The sequence below is a fragment of the Bos taurus genome, chromosome 2 (assembly GCF_002263795.3).
Source record: "Bos taurus isolate L1 Dominette 01449 registration number 42190680 breed Hereford chromosome 2, ARS-UCD2.0, whole genome shotgun sequence".
Lineage (NCBI taxonomy): Eukaryota > Metazoa > Chordata > Mammalia > Artiodactyla > Bovidae > Bos > Bos taurus.
The window spans coordinates 30,115,101-30,137,243 of NC_037329.1; the positions used below are offsets into that span (position 1 = coordinate 30,115,101).

The following is a 22,143-nucleotide window of genomic DNA, read 5'->3' on the forward strand; positions in this document are numbered from 1 at the left end:
ATTTGAATCAGTTCTAATGAGGTGGATGAAACTGGAGCCTATTATACAGAGTGAAGTAAGCCAGAAAGGAAAACACCAATACAGTATACTAATGCATATATATGGAATTTAGAAAGATGGTAACAATAACCCTGTGTACGAGACAGCAAAAGAGACAATGATGTATAGAACAGTCTTATGGACTCTGTTGGAGAGGGAGAGGGTGGGAAGATTTGGGAGAATGGCATTGAAACATGTATAATATCATGTATGAAATGAGTCGCCAGTCCAGGTTCGATGCACGATACTGGATGCTTGGGGCTGGTGCACTGGGATGACCCAGAGGGATGGTATGGGGAGGGAGGAGGGAGGAGGGTTCAGGATGGGGAACACATGTATACCTGTAGCAGATTCATTTCAATATTTGGCAAAACTAATACAATATTGTAAAGTTTAAAAATAAAATAAAATTAAAAAAAAGAATAGCTGGTGGAATTGATGTACATTATAGTCCGGTGAATATAATGGTGAGGTTTTATAGAACAAGGTTCTTCTGTTGCATGAATTTTATAATCCATTTAGACATAAAGCAAGCTTAATGAGCATAGGGCAAAGAGGTTATTTAAAATTGGAATACTAGACTGAGGCTTTAACCTTGAGGTAGACTTGGAACCATAGTATGAGTCCAGGCTTTTGGACAGGAAGCACAATCAGGTCAATGCAGAGAGGGCAGAGAGTGGGCAAGTTGCCATGTGAGGATGCTTTCAGGATTTGGGCCTCACTGTTTGCTTGTATATTCCTTTAAGGTCATGTTGGCAATCATTCTGTTTTGTATTTAATTGGAACTTTATGTGTAAAAGGTAACTGTTTTACATTAAAGGGGAAAAGAGAAAAATTAACAAAAATATAGCAATGCTGTACCTGAGATGGATTTCTATTGTCCAACTGGTATTTAGGTTGCACAGAATTGTATTTAAGGACACAGGCAGTGAGTGAGATAAGCCCTCCAGTTACTCATCAAGCATCTCCAAATACAAAGATATTAAAACTGCTATTTTCTTTTTCATTTAGTGTTTGGATATACTCATAAATTTTCAAAACATTTATCAAGTAATTTTATCTTGAAAAAAAATAATACCTTAAACCTGAGAATAAATCACAAATTATGAATTTTTTCAAAAGGACAGTTTTTCTACTGTCTGTGTTTCTCATACTTGTATTAGTTTTAACTGCTTCAGTTAAAGAATAGTGAGCACAAAGCTTACTATGTAAGAAGATTCTAGTTATTCTACTCTAAGCAGAGGGTCCCAAAGCTCTTGTATCTTCTTGGAAACAGAAAAATGTTCATGAGAAAATAAGATTCATTTAGAATGAAAAGGGCTAATGTTAGTATGAAAATGCTTTACAGAATGATTCTGGTTGCACATTCTCATCAAAACTGAGCAAGATATTTTATTAGTGAGTTTAGACATAAAAAAAAAGGGCGATTAGAACATAAACAAGTAAAGATGACAAAAAATCAACATTTCATTTCTGTAACAGAGATGAACCAGTGAATAGTTGCTTGATATTTTTTATAAAAAGCACAGGAAGCAAGAAGACAATAAATAAATTGCATTTTCATAGCAAACATGGAACATCACTTAGCGAATAGACATTACTAAACTGATGAGATAACTTTGAATCTGTCATTAAATATTTAGAGCTTGATTTCTAAAAAATGATACTCATCTTTTAATCACTAACTAATCTGTGATTAAATGTATACAATATTTTACTTGTTGGATCAAAGGAACTACAAAGTAAAAAGTTTTCATTTTTATGGCGCTTAAGGATTAGGTAGGGAGATGGATTCATATCCACCCTTTCCTTTCTATCAATTAGTCCTGGAATAAAAGAAAATTAAGAGATGTGTTTTATGGCAAAGTGAAGCTCCCCACAGTTGTATACAACTAAAAGAGAAAAATACAGAGCAATGAAGACATCCCAGTGTTACACCTTCCCAACAATTATATTTAAGTATTTCATCCAGTGTGCATAGAAAATATCCAGTATCTCGTGTTTAGTTCCCATCTGTAAAGACAGTGTGGGAGACTTCAGACAAAAGCCCTGGTGAAATATTTTACGTGCCTCACAATCACTGTTTAACATGAATATTGCTACTGGCAGACATCGAAGCACTTAAACCCAATTTTAAAATGGCCAGGAAGTGGTAATATTGTACTGAAGGGCACACTAAAATGTTTTTAATTCCATCTGCAGACATTAAACCAATGTGGAAGCTAGCAATTTTATTGGCTCTCTATAGAGCCCTTTCTACCACAGGAAAATAAAGAAAGCATGTTATAAAAATAAAGTTCTGTGGGGATGTCCTTAACAATATATAGTCCTTTTTTCTAAGAAAAACGTTCTTATACCATATCCCCAGGACAATGAACTAGGATGTATGCGGTTGTATGTTCTATAACATACATATTGTGTGTGTGTGTATACACACATACTTGACTGGAGGCTCAAATGTTAAAAGAATCTGCCTGTAATGAAGGAGACCTGAGTTCAATCCCTGGGTTGGGAAGACCCCCTGGAGAAGGGGATGGCAATCCATTCCAGTATTCTTGCCTGGAGAATTCCATGAACAGAGGAGCCTGGCAGATTACAATCCATGGAGTTGCCGAGTTGTACATGACTAAACGACACACATAATATATATACACACACATACTTTTTCACATTACTTATTTTGAAAAAAGTGCATAAAAGTGTGTCTTTGAGGGATGAGCAAGTAAGTGTAGAAGAAATTGATATCTCCACATAGCTTCCAAAGCTCTTGGGAATTACTGACCTGAGATTTTAACTCCAGGAAGGGCTTTCTGGTAGCAGCAGCCTCTCTGACTTCTTTGTCAGCTGGTGGTTAGAGCCTGTTTCATACAAAGGTGCCAAGATGAGACTGAGACCGTCACTCAGCCTCAGTAGTTAGTACCTCTTGCTTCACTAACTGATGTCAAAATCCTGGTAACAGCAGTGGGAGAGAAAGATCTTTTAGATCACAGTGGAGCAGTTAACTAGAGGTTGCTTTGGGGAAGCTCGGTCTTAAATTCTACAGGGAAATGCCTCAAGTATTTGCCTGCAATGAAAGCAAAAGTAGAATCATCTCAACTTGAAGACTTAGGTACTTCTGTTAGACATAGAAAATATCAACTACAAAAATGTGGAAACACTAATACATTCAAAAATTCCAGAAAGATTATAATACACGTTTTAAAAGGGACAGCAGGTGGTAACATAATTTGAGAGTTGTAAACAGTGAACAGTTAGTTCTTTCTAAGGACTTTGCTACCCTTTACTCAATTTTTCAAAATTAGTAGCTGAATACTGAGTTTGTTGTGGAGCACTTTGATCAAAGACAGAGCTCATTTGCTTGTTCTTCCTTCACGGGGTGCAAGTTAAAGCTGCCTGAGGTTTCAGACATTTCTAAGATGAAAGAACTTTTTTAAAAATTTGTGATTCTTTTATTTATTCCTCAGTTCAACAAATATTTATTTATTGACCATGGACTCTGGAAGCAAAGTCTAGGTATAATTTAATTATCTGCCACTTAATAACCCTGTTATATTATTTTAATTATTTTTAAACTAATATAGATGCTGTATAATGTTATATAAGTTACAGGTATACAGTATAGTGATTCCCAATTTTTAAAGGTTATGCTCCATTTATAGTTAATATAAAATACTGGCTTTATCTTCCGTGTCGTTCAATATATTATTGTTGTCATAAGTCTGTACATTTTACTCCTACACCCATAGTGTACCTCTTCCCTCTCCCCAGTGGTAACCACCAGTTTTCTATATCTGTAAGTTTACTTCTTTTGTGTTATATTCACTAGTTTGTTGTATTTTTAGGATTACACACATAAGTGATAGCATACAGTATTTGTCCAACTACTTTCTAGTTTAGCAATTTATAATATGTGCCAAGTTTCATAGTCAGTATTTAGGTAGCAATTCCCATGTATTTTTCATCTGAAAAACATGATCTCATTTAAAACCCTTTCTCAATTTATTTAAAGCCAATTTTCACTTAAGGTATTTTTCCTTCTTTACTGTCCCAAAGATACATATTTAGATGATGTTTGGTTTTAAACTACAACTGTTCAGTCAGCCTGTTAACAAACACTGGTAGTTTTTTAAGCTGCAGCATCTTATGATTCTATAGAACATTGTTGAAGACAACATGATTATGATCAAATCAAACCTGCAGTGGGTCTCTCTAGAATTTGACCATTGTGTGTTTCTATTGAGTTTCCATGTGGTCCCAAATAAGGCTCTCTGCTTATCCAATAATGGAGTGTGTAAAAACTACAAAAAAGACTGAACTGCAAAGTATCCTTTGCCAACTCTACTTCTCTGACTTTTGATGAGTCAAAAACAGTTTGATGTTATAGTTTCTGACAAGGGCCTTAAGTACTAGTATTCCTGGGATATTGATAAGGGCAAATTCTTTTTTTAAACTGTAATTAAAAAAAATTTTTTTTTAATTGATGGAAAATTGCTTTATAATGTTGTGTTGGTTTATGCCAACAGTGCGAATCAGTCACACACACACACACACCACACACACACACACACAGGTACGCACACACGCATATCTACACTTAGCTCCTTTCCCTCTTGAGCCTCCCTCTCCTCCTCTCATCCCACTCCTCTGAGTCCTCACAGAGCTCCAGGCTGGACTCCCTATGTTATACAGCTACTTCTCACTATCAGTTTTACACATGATAGTGTATATATGCCAGTGCTACTTTCTCAATTCATCCCACCCTTAGCTTCCCCTGCCATGTCCACAAGTCATCCTATGCTTTCAGTGTAAGATGTGTAGATGGCAGGCTGTCATCTTTTTGTGAACAAGCATACAATGTCTTAAGCAAAGCTCTTACATGAGGCGGGGACCTATGCTATGGCTTCCCTCATGCTGGAGCCTCCTAATAGTCTTCCTACTAATTCTCTTTTCTGGCTTGTTTTTTGGGGAATGAATATGTAATTAGGTGCAGATTTCCCACCAACATCAAAAATGTCCCCAAGTATTTAAAAAGCAAGGATAATATTGTGGCTTTAGAAAATAATTTCTGTTTTTACTAACACACTTTGTAAGAAATGGTTAGACTTCCATATTCTTTCCTCATATCTGAGAGACTTTATAGTAAATTGGATATTATTGCTAAATTCTAAGCTAGAATTATTTTTAATTTAGATATAAGAGACTGTCAGCAATAGACAACTTGTAAATTCTAAGAAAAAATTAGTGATCACCACTGACAATGGAGGGGATTCTGGCACAGGTTTGCCTCCATTCTGAAAGAAGGGCTTGAGGTCTAGATAAAGACAGCAAGCAGCATGGAATGGGCTTGTAGCTATCTAAAGACATAGCCATAGAAGTGTGGGAACAGTGTAATAGGTGTCAGTCAGTTTAGTCACTCAGTTGTGTCTGACTCTTTTTGACCCCTTGGCTTCCCTGTCCATCACCAACTCCTGGAGTTTGCTCAAATTCATGTCCATCTAGTCGGTGATGCCATCCAACCTCATCCTCTGTTGTCCCTTTCTCCTCGTGCTTTCAATCTTTGTCAGCATCAGCGTCTTTTCCAATGAGTCAGTTCTTTGCATCAGGTGGCCAAAGTATTGGAATTTCAGCTTCAACATCAGTCCTTCCAATGAATATTTAGGACTAATTTCCTTTAGGATTGACTGGTTGGATCTCCTTGCAGTCCAAGGGACTCTCAAGAGTCTTCTCCAACATCACAGTTCAAAAGCATCAATTCTTCAGTGCTCAGTTTTCTTTATGGTCCAACTCTCACATCCATACATGACGACTGAAGAAACCGTAACTTTGACTAGATGGACCTTTGTTAGCAAAGTAATGTCTTTGCTTTTTAATATGCTGTCTAGCTTGGTCATAACTTTTCTTCCAAGGAGCAAGAGTCTTTGAATTTCATGGCTGCAGTCACCATCTGCAGTGATTTTGAAGCCCAAGAAAATAAAGTCTGTCACTGTTTCCATTTTTGCCCCGTATATTTGCCATGAAGTGATGGGACTTGATGCCATGATCTTAGCTTTTTGAATGTTGAGTAATAGGCGTGGTCCTCACTCAAATTCCCTTTACTAGGATAGCATGCAGGTCCCTCAGTTGTTGTCAGTTTTCATACCCAGAGCTTCCCTCTTTTCTGAAGAATTCCCCTAGACCAGTAAGAGTGACCCCGTCACTAGGAAACACATAGAAAATTCCACCCTTTTCCAGAGGGGAGGATCTGATGCCTCAAAATCTATCTGCTGAGTAGAATGACAATGCACCCTGCTTCAAGGGAACCCAACTTGTGGTGGTCAATCTGGGGAATGGTTGACAGTCACATCAAGTTTCCTCCTAATTTTCCATTTTATGGCATAAGGCTGAGAATTTACTAATTCAAACACCTTTGTCAGGCCATTTGATTTCTTAGGTCACTTAATAAAACCATAAGTATTTGATCGATTTTGATTCTTCATTTCCCAGACTGTTGGAAAGAGCAGAACAGAAGTAGGTTGTGGGGAGGAGAAACCTAATATAAGTTCTGATAGTTTGTCAAATCAGGTTTTCACGAAAGATTTTAATATAGTTAGACATAAATTCTTAGCAGGTACTGAACTGACATTTTTTGAATAACTCTCATGGAGAGCTATGCCTTACAGAATTTTTTAAATTCTTGCATTTGAATGATAGATGAGGTCATGATTATTTGTGTGAGAATTAACATACACATATGAGTATGTACAGTAAAAACTAAAGCATTCAAAATGCATATGATCATTCTTAAGATAATTCCTCTTCCATGAATGTCATAATTCTAACCACTCTAAATCCAGTCTTAAATAACAGTTTATTCATTGATTAATTCCTTCAGTCACTTAGCAAGTATTTTTTGAGAGACTAACATAAACCAAACACCTTAAAATGAGCTGAGATACAACAGTGGATAATTCCCTTTCCGCACAAAGCCTACAGCCAGTCAACAATACAGACTAGACATGGCCATGGGCTATAACAATACAACACGAAAGTGGTGAATGCTGTAAGGAAGGAAGCACAGCAGAACACAATGGAAATGCACTTAATTAGAATAAGGATCAGAATAGCTTCCTGAAAGGAGTGACACTTTAGCAAAGACCAAAAGAATGAGGGAGGAGAGAGCTCAGAGGAAAGGACAAGTGCCAAGGCTCAAAGGTAGAGCACTGTATATTTGAAGAACTGAAGTTAGGTCAGGCCAGATTGAAATATATATATATATAGAGAGAGAGAGAGAGTACAAAGGGAAGAGGTCATACAGTATGAGGCTGAAATGCTAAACAGTCCATCATCGGAGAGTCTCATTCAAATATTGTGTTCTCTTTGTTATGTAGTTAGCATAGGAAAAAGGAACCCAGAATGCTGGTGGCTAAAAGACAAGGAAGGGGAAAGCCTGTGAAAATAGAACAAAGGAAGGTCTGAAGACTGGAGTGAGGACTTCAGGTAGAACAAACAGCACTCCTGGCTAATCCCAATTTACATAGGGCAGGCCCAGGGGGAAAAGAAAAATATGTAAAAAGAGGAGCCAAAGGACCCGGTGTCTCCCTCACTCCCTTTCGCTCTCTTGCTCGGTCTCTCTCCTCTTTGAGTCTTTTGGGTTATCATGCCCTCATGCCTCGAGGATGTATTTTCCTTTATTTTCTAAATAAAAATGAGCTGTAACACGGAGCTGTGACACTGGTCTGTCAGAGAGCTGTAACGGTGGCCCATCTGAGAGCTGTAATGCTGGTCCATCGCTTCAAATTTTTCTTGAGACGAGACAGAGCCAAGGAAATCACACACTCCCCCAACATCTTGAAAATAGGCTCAGAGGCTGAGGTCTTGATATAGGAGGTTTATTGGGGAGAGCTTTCAATATCAACACCTGTGAGGCAATGAAGTCATTCTACTACCCAACCTCTCTCTCCCTGGGCTGGGAAGTTGGGCTGTAATATGACCACAACAAAGTCTTCAGCCAATCCCACAAGAAGCTCTGAAATAGGGATGGACCTTCAGAGTAGTCTATGATTGTATTCAGGAAACTAGAATTTTATGCTTCTGAATGGAGGTGTCATTGGATGACGGCTGTCCTGGGGAGGGTATAAACTTGTGCATGTAGGTTCTCTTCAGCTGAGGGAAAGTCCCAGGGAAGGACAGAATTTAGAGCTGTTAGCTGCAGCACTACAATGAACACTTGAATTTTCAAAGAGATCTAGGAAGTGCATCCCATTGTAATAAAGTATATTAAAGATGCACTGTATAAACCATTAGAATGGGAAATGGGGGTTTAAGCACAATAAAAGAAGAGACACAATATGATGTGCTGACCCTTTGTGGCCCTATGTCTGACCTTTTGTGACCCTATGGACTGTAACTTGCCAGGCTCCTCTGTCCATGGGATTCTCCAGGCAAGAATACTGGAGTGGGTTGCCATGCCCTCCTGGGGATCTTCCCAACCCAGGGATTGAACTCATGTCTCTTATGTCTCCTGCACTGGCAGGGTTCTTTACCACTGGCACCATCTGGGAACAGATGGTGGCTTGAAGCAGGGTAGTGGCAGTAAGAATGAAAAGTTATTGATAGGTCTCAAAGATACTTTAGAAGTAGAAGGGCAAGATTTGGCAATTTGTTGTGAAAAAGAGAGAGGAATCAGTCTATGACCCAAATTTTTAGCTTGGGTAACTGTGAAAGGAAACAAAGTAAGAGAATGCAATCTTTAAAATTGTTAATTACATTTTTTAATGATAGGATGATGATAAATTCAGTTTTGAAAACACAAAGTTTAACAGGAGCATGCATGTGAGATTACTAAAAAGTATATAAATAAAAGAGTCTGGAATATAGGAAGGTGCTATGGACCAGAAACAAACATATGGGGGCCATCGGTATAGGGCTTCCCTGGTGGCTCAGACTATAAAAATCCCGGCTGCAATGCAGGAGACCTGGGTTCAATCCCTGGGTCAAGGAAGATCCCCTGGAGAAGGGAGTGGCTACCCTTTCCAGCATTCTTGCCTGGAGAATTCCATGGGAAGAGGACCCTTGCAGGCTATAGTCCATGGGGTGGCAAAGAGTTGGACATGAATGAGCAACTAACACTATCAGTATAGAGGTGGTAATTGTGGCCCAAAAAGAGATCGAGATGGCTCAAGATAGTGTATAAAGTAAGGAAAACAGGAGACCTAGGAAGGAATCATGAAGATTTGATTTTCTTTTTCAGTGAAGCTTTCATTAAGTTCCTACCCTGTACTTTCAACATAAGGAGGAGAGGGGGGAAAAGAATAGTATTTTTTTGGACATCTTTGTTATAGCAAACGTATCTCAGTATCTTATTTTACAACCCTATGATTTTGGATTATCATCACCATTAAACAGACAAGAACAAAGCCTCAAAAAACTTAAGCAACTTCCAGAAGGCATAATGATATCAATTAGTGAAGCCAGAAGCTCAATTTCAGTCTGCCTAACTGTGTTGTACTATGGTTTTTACACTATACTGAAGCTAACTTCAAATGATCATATACTTCAGGTTTATTGTGAATTATAGTTTTTACAGTCATGATCTTACTTTGGTTGATATAGTAACATTTAAACATTAAAAAGTAAAACTAGAGAATTCAAATCTGCTTCAGGGAATAAAGATAGGGTCTCCTACATTCTTAAATCTTAAAGAAGATGTAGACATTTATTCTCATCAAATAGAAGAATAAAAGAAAAGGGCTTTACCTTTCATTAACCACTTTGTAAAGAACTGCTTCTATTTATTCTAAAGGGAATTAAAAATGTATAACTATAAGCATTTAGGACAAATTTACCTCACAACAAAAGTGTATGTATTGTTAGCACTGATGTTATTTATTTATGTGTAAGCTAGAATTACATGCACATCTAGGACCCAGGCTTATGAAAATGAAAGAGTTTCTCAGGGCTGGAGAAACTATGACTATGCAGAGGCCAATTCTAAGCTTTCTTGCAAAGGTTCTGAAAACTGCCAGCCACCCCATGGTTTCTGTTGATAGAGATGCATCCGCAATGCTTAATCAATGCTCTGTCTTGGTTGATAACCTGCAAACATCTTCTCTAACACAGAGAATGGGAGCTTAATCTTCAAGATGGGGGACTGAGAGAGAGAGTAATGGTACCACCAGGAATTGGGTGCTGTAGTCATAAGTGGGACACCATCCATCAGCTCTAGGCTTCCTGTGGATACACCCTCCACATAGAATTAGCATCCACTTATCACCACCCCAGTGGTGAGGCTTGAATACATTACCTTTAATGAAAGGTCACTTAGGTCAAGTGCAATTATATGAGTGGATGCCGTTTAAAACTGGAAAACCTCATAAAGTCTTGAAATTAATGTTAAGTTATACATATTTCAGAATTCCCTGCAAGCCCCAACCAGGAGCAGAAAGACATTGTTTTAAAATCATCCTTTATCTTTTTAAATTTCTTTGGGATGCTGGTTTTGACATTAAGATTTAACTGGGCTAAAAGCTGCCATGTAGCCCATGAAAAATTATCTTGCTACCTAAGAAGAAAAACATTTGAAATGTACAGGTCCCATTCATCATGAATGTGGCTTTTTTTTAAAGGATGAAAATAGAAGAGTATTGTGATTTTTTTAAAAAAAATACATAATTTTAAAACTTGAAGAGATTAAGATGCACTTACATTTAGTCTCATTTATTTTGTACATTGTTATACAAGTTATACAGATTCACAGATGGGAAATATATTCAAGGTCATACAAGAAAAGAATATTTAATGGTAAAAGTCAGACTCCAAGTATTTTATTCCAATTGAAAATATATGTCACAGCACTGTAGTGCTTTGCTTCATAATTTCTTGATAAGTATAGGATGATAAAATACTATCAATTGATATGCACTAGGTAAAAATGTCAAGTCATACATTTAGAAATTTCAAGGACACTAAAAATGTGCTAAAACTAAAGACTCAATTTGCCTGGGGTAATGGCATTGCTCAGTTTTAAAATATCACACATAAATCAGTCCTTTAATGAATTTCATTTTATTGCCTTCATTTCTTTAAAAAAAAAAAAAAGTTTCCCCTGTCATTGAAGATGTGAAACAAAATGCATGGACAGGAATTAATAGGCAATGGAACTTGATGAATTCTCCTGGAGAATATTTTTATGATGAAAGCTTGGCATATGTTCCTGTGATTAATCATGACAATACACCAAAGCTCGGCTCCACATAAACAGCCTATTCCTTCTTTCTGGAATATTCTTCTCTTTTTTCTTCAAAGATGATTAAGTGCTCCACCCTCTCCATAGTCTTCCCTGTGATAGCCCTACCTCCACTCCTCCTTCCAAATCCCACTTTCCCCAAGAAGATATCTCAGATAACCAGAGGAGGAAAGGATCTTGTTCTCCTTTGAATCCCAATGTACTTCAGACTTCCAGCACCCAACACTGATCATACAGTATAATATCAGCATGTATTCTCTAGACCTTAAACATTCCAAAAGGATTGAGTTTTATGTTCCAGAAGATAGGTGTGTGGGTAAGGAGTCAATAGATATTCCTTGCCAATATAGTGAGTACACAACAAATGACTAAACACATCAGAAACTAAGGTACTTTAAACATTCAATCAGTGGGTCATTGGTTACCACACAAGCTAAAAGTAAGCTTTCCCTAGGAAACATGGATACTTCTAGTCTGATCACCTTTCCTATTAGAGGAAAGTGAGAAGAAAAAGGAATTAGTTAAAAAAAAAGGTCAAATAGAAGATTTTCAATTTAATGTAATCCGAAGGTTTAGTTGACTAAAAACAGTCTTCCTCTGGCTGACCAGGGACCAAAATGCCCATCTTTACCCAATGGAAGCAAGAGGGGTAGAAGTGAAAACTATTGACAGGTCGTCACATGCCCAGTGACAAAGTTTCCTACTATAATTTATGACAGTCCTATGAGAGAGGCATTATTATTCCCATTTTCTACCCTACAATATTTGCCCTAGCTGCTCTGGAACCAGGAATTCGGAAAGAATATGGTCAAGATGTGGCATTTCATGTATGTAATATTTCCTCTGCTCTGTTTTATAAAATAAATTTATGTTAAATGAAATAGTGTGTTTTTAACACTCATTAGTATATATCAAATGTTATTGCTTATTAAAGGTTAACAATGAGGGCTTAACAATTAAATATCAAACTATTGACATATTACATTTAAAAATTATCTTACATTAGTGAAGAAAGATTGTGAGTTGGAATGTGCTCTAGAAATATCTTTTCTTTAAATAGCACAAATCAAAGTCAAGTTTCATCTGATTATGAATTTATCAAGCTAGCCATGTGGAGCAATTGCAAAATTGGGGTTTCCTCTAACCTCCAAATCCTATGACTGGTTGATTTATAATGTTCTTTAATACTGGAATTAGAGTAAATTTTTCCACCCAATTAAGCTTGCTGACAGAGTAGTTCTATATATATGTGGAATTTGCCTGCATTTGGAGCCCTCTTGCCTATCCCCTGCTAAGAGGGAAATGTTTTCTAATCTGAAGACATTTGCAGCTGTTGGACTAGTTGACTAATCAATTTTGAGGTTTTTTTTCCCCAAAATAAAAATCATCTGGGGACTATTTGTTACTCAGAATAATAAGAGCTTGGCATTTCTGAACATCTGTTCATCACTGGATTTTACAAGTGTTCTGAGCCAACCTCTGAAATCCTGAGCTTCTCTTCCAAAATCCAAGTAGAGACCTGAATAACAGAGATTCTCCGTGGCAGGTGTGGGGTTAGGATTGAACATTCCTTGTTCGTACTTTCCACCTTACATCAAGGAGGCCCCATACTTGCTTAGTAGTATCCTGCGGTGTAATAAGATGCAAAGAGCCCTACATGCAGAGTTCTACTGTCTTGATGCATCTGGGCTCCATTTTAATAGAAGCAAAGAATCAGATAAGTGACTGCCTTAAAGACCTCATGCAGATCTGGTAAGCATCTAGGTCTCTAGGGAATAAAGTTATGTACATGCCTTGTAAAGTGTCAGTCATGTTTACACTAACCACTGCAAGGAGATCCAACCAGTCCATTCTAAAGGAGATCAGCCCTGGGTGTTTCTTTGGAAGGAATGATGCTAAAGTTGAAACTCCAGTACTTTGGCCACTTCATGCAAAGAGTTGACTCATCAGAAAAGACTCTCATGCTGGGAGGGATTGGGGGCAGGAGGAAAAGGGGACGACAGAGGATGAGATGGGCTGGATGGCATCACCGACTCCATGGACGTGAGTTTGAGTGAACCCCGGGAGTTGGTGATGGACAGGGAGGCCTGGCGTGCTGCAATTCATGGGGTCGCAAAGAGTCAGACATGACTGAGTGACTGAACTGAACTGAACTGAGCACAACATTCTCATCAACTTCTTCAGTTACCAAAAAAGTGTGGCGGGGGGGTGGGTGGCAAGAGGAGGGTGACTCAATGTATATGAGGTCACTATGAAGAACATGTTTAGAGGTTTTACTAAATGGAATGGAATACATTGCAAACTTTTTATAATCCAGCTATATCTACCAAAAAATTCTAGGTTGTTTATTTTTCATTTCAATAATTTATTTTTTCATTTATTTACCCTAGTCAAGAAATCCTGTGTGTTGGCCAAGCCCTAGGTGATTCAGACAGTAAAGAATCTGCCCACAACGCCAGAAATCCTGCTTTGATCCCTGGGTTGAGAAGATCCCCTGGAGGGCATGGCAACCCATTCCAGTATTCTTGCCTGGAGAATTCCATGGACAGCAGAGCTTGGTGATCTACAGTCCATGGGATCCCAAAGAGTCAGACATAGCTGAGCAACTTTCATTCATTAGGGACAAATATCTATGTGGCCTCAGGCAAGTTATCTACTTTTTTCACATCTTTTTCTAACTGAAAAGTTGCAAAGTAGGAAAGAAACGGGACAAAAGGAACAAATGGGTCTGGGTTACCCAGGTCGACATTTACAGCCTTAATTTTCTACCCCCAAAGGAACACTGGCCTTAAACAAAGGGAGCTCTGCCAATTTAGAGTTCTATGTACTCACAGATGTTCGCATCAAAATGAGAGAGTCAAGACTGGCAATTTGAAGACAGCACTTCTACAACTGTGTTCCAAATACAATAGCTTAATTTGGAATTCTGTCTAAAAGTGACTTTGAGGACTTTGTAGAAGTAATAAAGGATGGCACACAAAAAATGTATGTTGACTGTTTGATTTGCTGATACACTAAAATTTTTTTATTGAACTGAGGTCCATCCTGTGTGCTGTGTTAGGTCATTCAGTCGTGTCTGACTCTTTGCGACCCCACGGACTGTGGCCCGCCAGACTCTTCTGTCCATGGGATTCTCTAGGCAGAATACTGCAGAGTTTTCCCATTTCCTTCTCCAGAGGCCCATCCTGAGAAAACATAAATTCTGAAAGTAAATTAATACTAAGGGAATCTTGGAAGAGCCGTGTGCACTTTCTCCATCTTTTTTCTTTAATACAAGGAGAGGTAGGGTAGAGTCCTGAAATCTGTTTAACACCTATCATAGGGTTATTATAAGAATAAAGTAGTAAATCAAATGTGAGAGTCTGGGGAAACTAAAACATATAATACCAGGTCAAAATATTAAACTCTATTAATAACATATATCATTTTTATAACTTCTAGAGTATTTTCAAATAGACTACCAATGTCCAGCTTCTCTTAATCTTTACATTTGAATTTAATAAGCATGTAGAGAACAAAGTAAAGCTCCTCTTAAAACTAGGTTTAAAAAAATGTTTTTTAATCAAGCCACTGCCTGTTCTGGAAAAAATAAATGTAACAGCAGCTATTAAATGACATTTTCAATGAAAATTTGGTGTCCTTTTACAAAGTAAAACATCTTTTTAAAGGATATATCATTATTCCCAAGTTTTTATATTTAATAAAATCTGTATTTGTGTATGTTTGTTTTTCTTAAAAAATTGAACACATCTCTTTCTTCTTCCCAGGGACCCATCTCAACATCCTCCCACCCACATATACTCCAATCTGGATGATTCTCCTTTTTGTCTAAAAGCTTAGATATTCTGATGTGTGTATCTGTGTGTGTTTAATGAAGAATGGCAGCTCTGAAGGAGGCAAGAAAGCTTTTTTTTTTTTTTTGAAGAATGCCTCTTTCTAGTTGAAGTAGGACACTTGCTTTGAATATATTCTAGCATGTTAAGAGGAGAATCCAATACTGAAAAATATGGAAAGGCAAAATTACAAATCCACAAACAACCTGGTTCATTAGCCACAGATTACAGAACAGATTTAAGTGAAAGAAGTCTCTGGACTGCCTAGGGATTCATCGTTAGCAACAATCATTTCCTTCCTCTCTCTCTCTCTTCCAACCTTTCTTTGTCTCTGTCTCCTTCCTCTCCTTTTCTCCTGCTGGAAGTCTGATTCAGAGCAAGAGGTGCACTGCAGAATAGCAATAGACACAAAACCCCAACAGTGAGCCTAAGAAAACCTTGTCAGCGCTGGCCACCATTCACATTAGGCAACACAGTAACTGGCCAATCTAATAAAACATCTGCTTTGATCATTTTACTTATTGTCCATGAACTTTGGATTGCAGCATCACTTAAGTACAGTTGCTTTTCCCCAGCTCCTTAAGGAAAGAGATCACTTGAAATAACCAGATTCCTCAGGCCCTTATCACGTGAATTGCGTGAGCCTCATCCTAGTCGAGTCCAGCACAGGCTCAAGGGCACTAAATTTAATCATACCTGCACCAGGTAGGTAATATATTTTTCAGGCCACTTCTCTGTTTCTACTGATATTAATCTACTTCTTCATTTTTATAGAATAGCCTTCATATTTTAACTATTTAGGGGTCATCTCAGAGCTCTCTAGAATTTTTTTTCTAGAGCTGAATTTTTGTCTTCATTAGCCCAATTTTCTTATAATAGAAATTAGGTTGCTTTCATTCAGTTACATGTTTCTCTGTCTCTGTGTCCCTTTCTCTTTTCTCTCTCCTCACCCCTGTTGCTCTCCCCCATCCCCCTCCCCCTACCATGCCCACCCACTTAGGACCACTGATACTTAGCTCCCTGGGAAGTATAAAAGAAGTTTATAATCACCTCAGGCTGATTATCTGTGCTATTAGTATGCTATAAGACAGTTATTCTTTTCCTCCTCCTTTGTTATTAAGAGAATCCTAATTTAGTTTGAAACATCTAATAATACAACTTGAAAGCTATCTTTCCCAGCTTCCTCTCTCACAACCCATAAGTGGCCATATAACAATTCTGGCCCGTGAAGAAGTCAGCTGAGGATTTCTGAGAAATTCGCTTTCCTGACATGGGCTCTAAACCTTCCTCCTTGTATTTTCTTACATCCTGCCTGAAATGCCAAAGTGATATGCTTAACTAAATGCTATGATCAGAATGGATTAGAAACTGTTCTTTCAAAATTCATATATACAAGCAATGTTTCTTAGAGCATGGGGAACTATTCCAGTTTGGGGAACTTTTACTTAAAATGTAAAATTATAGGCCTGAATTCCAGGTACTACCATGCAAACATTCGAAAATTTATACCAAAATACCTCTGATCTCTGAAGGTAGAAGAGAAAGGACACTATCACATCTGCAAGTGCAAAAGATCATCAATCATGCCACCAACACCAGGAGAGGTCCCCCACCCCGCCATTAAATCCTCTCCATTCTCTAATCTCAATAAATAATAACTGGCAGAAGATGATATATTTTCAAAAGACGCTTAAACTGCAAAGATGAAAAGGAGGCCGAGAGAGCGTCATGACCACAATAACTTATGCTCCCATCTGAGAAATGGCCGCTGAGCCAGGAACAACATTTCTCAGCCTTTCATTGCATCTAGGTGGAGTTATGTGACTCTTCCTCACCATCTAAATATAAATAAATATAAAAATAAACCAGTCATGTGTGCTTCTGGGCTGAAGAGGTAGGTGTAACTCTTCATTATGTCTGGTTTTTTTTTTTTTTGGTCTGTTAGCTGATTTTGGGTACCTCGAGGCAAGAGGAGCCACAGAAGGACTCATGAATGATCATGTGGAAGGTCACTTGCCAATTAGGAACAACCACAGAGATCTTTGCATGAGTAAGACAATTTCATTGTACTAAGCTACCAAGACTTTTGGGAGTATTTGATGCTGAAACTAGTGTTACTCTGATTAATATTAAGGGCAAAAAATTGAAATCTCAAACTTTACTGAGCTAAGCCTGAGATAACCGAGAAAGCATTAAAGTGATTGAGCTAACATAGAAATAATTACATTTTCTGCCATTAGGCAAAAATGGGACATTAAAATAGAAATTAAATTAATTTATAGGGAAATGAAGAAAATTGCAATTTTGTTCTCCATTGAGTTTACAATCTATAAAACCTATACCTGCCAGGTAGTAAACATATTTTAATTTTGATGTGTCTATTTGGTTTGGGTATAGTCTTGCTGTTCTGCAAAGAATTTCCTCACTGATTTCTGTAAGGAAGTGAAATAAATAATATGCTCCTCATTGCTATAGATGGAGGAGCCCAGTAGGCTACAGTCCATGGGGTAGCAAAGAGTCAGACACGACTGAGCAATTTCACTTCACTTCACTTCATTGCTATTTAGGGAAGTAGACGCTACTGCAATATTTCATTTTTTTCTGACTAGATTATTTCAAGGTGATTGTGATTTGGGTTCAAAAGTCAACTGCTGCAAAGTCGCTTCAGTCATGTCTGACACTGTGTGACCCCATAGATGGCAGCCCACCAGGCTCCGCCATCCCTGGGACTCTCCAGGCAAGAACACTGGAGTGGGTTGCCATTTCCTTCTCCAATATATGAAAGTGAAAAGTGAAAGTGAAGTCGCTCAGTCGTGTCTGATTCTTAGCGACCCCATGGACTGCAGCCTACCAGGCTCCTCCATCCATGGGATTTTCCAAGCAAGAGTACTGGAGTGGGTTGCCATTGCCTTCTCCCAAAAGTCAACTATGTTTCTTTAAAAGTTAAGTTTGGTAAAAACTATGAATGCTATCATTTTTTCCTCTAAAATTAGAGAGCTTCTATTCCACTGTACCCAGGAACCCTCTACAAACTTAGAGCAAAACTTTTGATTTGCAGGGTAATCTTGTTCCAGGTTTTTAAAAAGATGTCAGTATTATTATTCCTGACAATATAAAGAACAGCTTCTGGTTTAGAGAGGTGTTCTTGTGACCTAGTTGAAATATCTGATGAAGTTCTTCCATGCCCAGTGGGAGGCACCATGAGCTCTTCAGTTTAGTTGATTTCAGCAAGATAACAGACCAAACTGGGAAGAAAAAAAAAAAAAGAAAAACCTCTTTTCTAAATTAGTGAGACACCATTTTACTTAGGAGTTGCATATGTTTCAAGGGTTAGAGCTTTAATTCAATGTCCATTTATTCTTTTGTAGAATCTTTCTAGAAAGATACAGCTTTAGACAACCTTGGATTGTGAGTATAGGCTGAGTATGAGGTGAAATGGCAGATGGGATTATTTTTCCTTCTTCATTCTGAAAAGGTTATCTACAGCTTTCTCTTTGCATCTATTTGACAACAGTGTAGTTATAAACCCATTGTTTCCCAGGTAACATTCTGCCGCAAAAATAGGATAATTTTTCCCATAGAAAAGCCAGACATAAAATGAGAAAAGTTCTCATTTTGTGGGAAGATAAATCCACTTAGAATAAGTGATCATTCTTTAGGATTTTACCATAAACCCAAAACAATATGCTAAGGGATAATGTATGTTGGAGAAGCAGCCCACTTTACCTTAAAAACAGAACCCTAGCTTCATTGAGAGTGGCAATGGGTTCAGCTAAAAAGTTATTCCACATGTGTTCCCAGCAAGGGGTGGCATTTTTCAGTTATAGCACATAAGACACGAATCAAAGTCTCTTGATGATCTTCTGGGAAAGCTCTTAGAGAAAGCTCACTCAGCTGGCACTTGGCTTTTGCACTCTCTGTCCTCCTGCCTGGAATGTAGTCAGAATAAAAGAGGCAGGGCAGTCATTTTGAGATCACAAGGCAACAAGTCAGGATAAAAGCCACATATTAAGGACTGCCAAGAGGTAGGAAAAATGGGCTTAGATTCCTGAGGACTGTGGGTCTGCCAGGATTGTGAAATCCTAACTTATGTCATTTGTCTCAACTTAATGTCACATGGGTAAAACAAAACCTCTATTTGGTTAACCCAGGGAAAGTTAGATTATATCTTATGGGCTGTCAAACCTAAACCGTGTTGATCGAATTAGGTTGCAAGGAAAACACTAAAATAAATTTATAACAACAGTTTCTAAGCAAGTATTTCAGAGGCATTCATTTATTTTGGCAATTATTAACATGTATAAATCATTTTTATATGTTCTTTAAAATGAGTCCTCCAAGGAACTCTACTTGGCAACAACAGAAGGGTCAGTATGAACACATTTTATCCCTCCATTCATTAATTCAGTGAACATCTACTGAGGGCACAGTAATCATTGTGCTGTGGACAGGGATGCAAAAATGAAAAACAAGTGCCTGACTGCAAGAACCTGCATTTGCTTGAAAGTAATGGATGAAATAATAAAAGCAATAAGACGAAGTCTTTTTTTGAAACATTCTGTTTTCCAGTTCTCTGCTTCCTATGGGTTATTGCAGGTACATTAGCTCTCCAAGAGATGGATAAGCACCACAATCAACATTAACAAAATAAAAGAATCTGAACCACCAACATGGTATCCGGTGCTAAATGTTCAGAGCACTGTCTCATAATTTGAAATTTTAATTAAATGTCATACCAGTGTGTTCATTACAGCCGTGAGAAATAATTGGAGAAAATGTCTCATTCTGTCCATGACAAAACTTACTTTTTCCAAAATTAGAGAACTGCTAAAAGCAGATATTGAGTGCTATTCCACTTTGTTTTGTTATTTCTATGAGTAAACAATTATTGTACCTCAGACCTTTACACCAGTACCAAAGGACAATTATCCACAGTGGTATAGTCAGCAAAGTATTAACACCAGTGAGTATCAGGAAAACCACTTGCCGGTCACCTCTTCCTCTGTGTCACCATCAGCACATCACTTAACTTCTTTCCACCTCTGTTTACTTAGGGGTTAAATAATGGTGAGGAATTAAATTAATGTGTTTCATTGAACTAAAATTCTCTTATTTCCCTGCTCTATTCTCTGCATGATGCATTAGTAGACAAGTTTCCCAGCTAAGAGCAGCACATTAAGATTATTTTTAAATGATGCATGGTGGCTTCTCTGTTTCCGTTGCCTCGGGAATTATATATCTTAGGCCATATCCCATGTAAAACCACAATTTTATATATAATTAAACAATATGTCTTCTTGAATTAATAATACCATATCACTCTACTCAGGCTCAGAATATAGGACTGGTTTTATTATTTCCAGCTTTTAAGGACTTAACTTATATTGCACCCGTTTGAGATAATTCAATGAAAATTAGATGGAGAGTACATTGTTTTAAATTTATTGTTCAAAAGTATATCCGAGATATTCAGGAGTGAGTCTAACAAAGCTTATTTAAAAGCGCAGTGATCTTCTTGCCTCATTCAGATAAATTGCTTTCAAAGTCTAAAAAAAAGATTCATTATATGCAAAATCTGGATGCTGAAATTCAGATCTTTTTTGTATAGAAAACAGAAGTAATTAACACATCTGAAAGTTATCTGCAAATCACCACAGAGAGGTACCTGCTTCTCTTCCTACTTTCATGAAAATATCTGAAACTGAAATATATTAAGTGCAACCAGTTTAACCCCCCACATTCTGAATTTGATACACAAGATTATAAATGCTATCATCTTGCTTGCAACAAGATGTTCAAGGGACATGAACACTCTTTATAAAGCCTTTAGTTATCACCCTGCAAAGCAACTCACACCTGCAAGTATTCCTCTCTCACAAATACATGCGTTCCCTTCTACTCACCACAATGAGTTAAAGGTAGACAAAAGCTCCGTGGCAGCCTTTGAGTCATTACTTTGCTCTACCATTCCTTTCATTTTAAGGTGTCATAGCACAGTCCTTTACAGAGAACCATTCATTCTGCTAGGTTTACTGCAAACACTGAAAGAGGTGTCTGGTACTTGCTGGAAGATTTGGCTTTTCTGCTTCTGGTCACTCTCCCCACAAAAAGAACAAGACCAGTTTCTGAGCTATTCTTAACTCTCCTTCCAAAACATTTGAAAAGAGAAAGACAAGACTTCTTGATTTCCATGCAAACTCCCAGCCTGCCCGCCTGCCTGCTGCTGCCAATACTTCTCACTCTTGCTGGTGATGACACTCAGCAAGCTCCCCAGCCCCGATGCTTCGTTATGTAAGGCTGTCTAGGTCAAGTGTAGGAGACACACTGCTGGCCTGTGAAAACTCATGGAACTGTTCCTTCAGATTAACACTTCAGGGACTATGGAAGCTGAAGGAAGCTGAGCTTTCACTACATCTTTTGGGGGTAAATATTGTTTTTTTTTTTGTTTTTTTTTTTTGCATGAATCAGTGGTTTATGTGCTATAGTCTTGGCAGATGCCTGTCAGCCATGCTGAGAGGTGCAGAGAGAAATTATTAAGAGATTTCAGTTCTGTCAGCATGCTTGAATAAACATAGGAAGTCTTCTAGCCATCCTAGCTTTAAAACCTTTAAAGAGTAAATGAATCATAAATCAGAGTTTGCTTGTCAAGCATCATCTCTAACCATCGAGGAATGCATGTTGATTTGACTGTTTAAACTGACTGCAATCCATTTGCTCAGAGGTGTTGTAGGAGAGCATTATTGGATGGGGCTATTAGCTGAAAGAGATTTACTGCAGTTCTTGGCTATTATTTTGCCCTTGTCTGATTGCAAATTTGTTTCACTTGTAAATGAGCTGTATGTTTTCCTATATTTGTCTTTTGTTGTGATAGTTTGTTATAATATGAGAATGGAGCCTGCATAACCTGGCAGTTAGGTGACTTCAACGAATCATAAATCCTGTCTATTTATTCCAAGGTGAATGCTGCAGTGGGAGCGCCATTCGGTACAAGCCTGAATGGTGTTGGGTTAACTGCATTGGCTCACAGTGTACTATGCTTGGGGGGCT

The 22,143-nt window shown here is 37.9% G+C and overlaps 1 long non-coding RNA gene across 1 annotated transcript in view; it reads right to left on the reverse strand.

The window, feature by feature from the left end:
* LOC112442560 (uncharacterized) overlaps positions 1–21,382 on the reverse strand; it is a 123,572-nt gene extending 102,190 nt beyond the window's left edge. Inside the window, exon 1 of the long non-coding RNA XR_003030693.2 lies at positions 21,000–21,382. This is a non-coding gene — a long non-coding RNA (uncharacterized lncRNA). The remainder of the gene's footprint in view (positions 1–20,999) is intronic.
* Between the last annotated feature and the right edge of the window lie 761 nt (positions 21,383–22,143).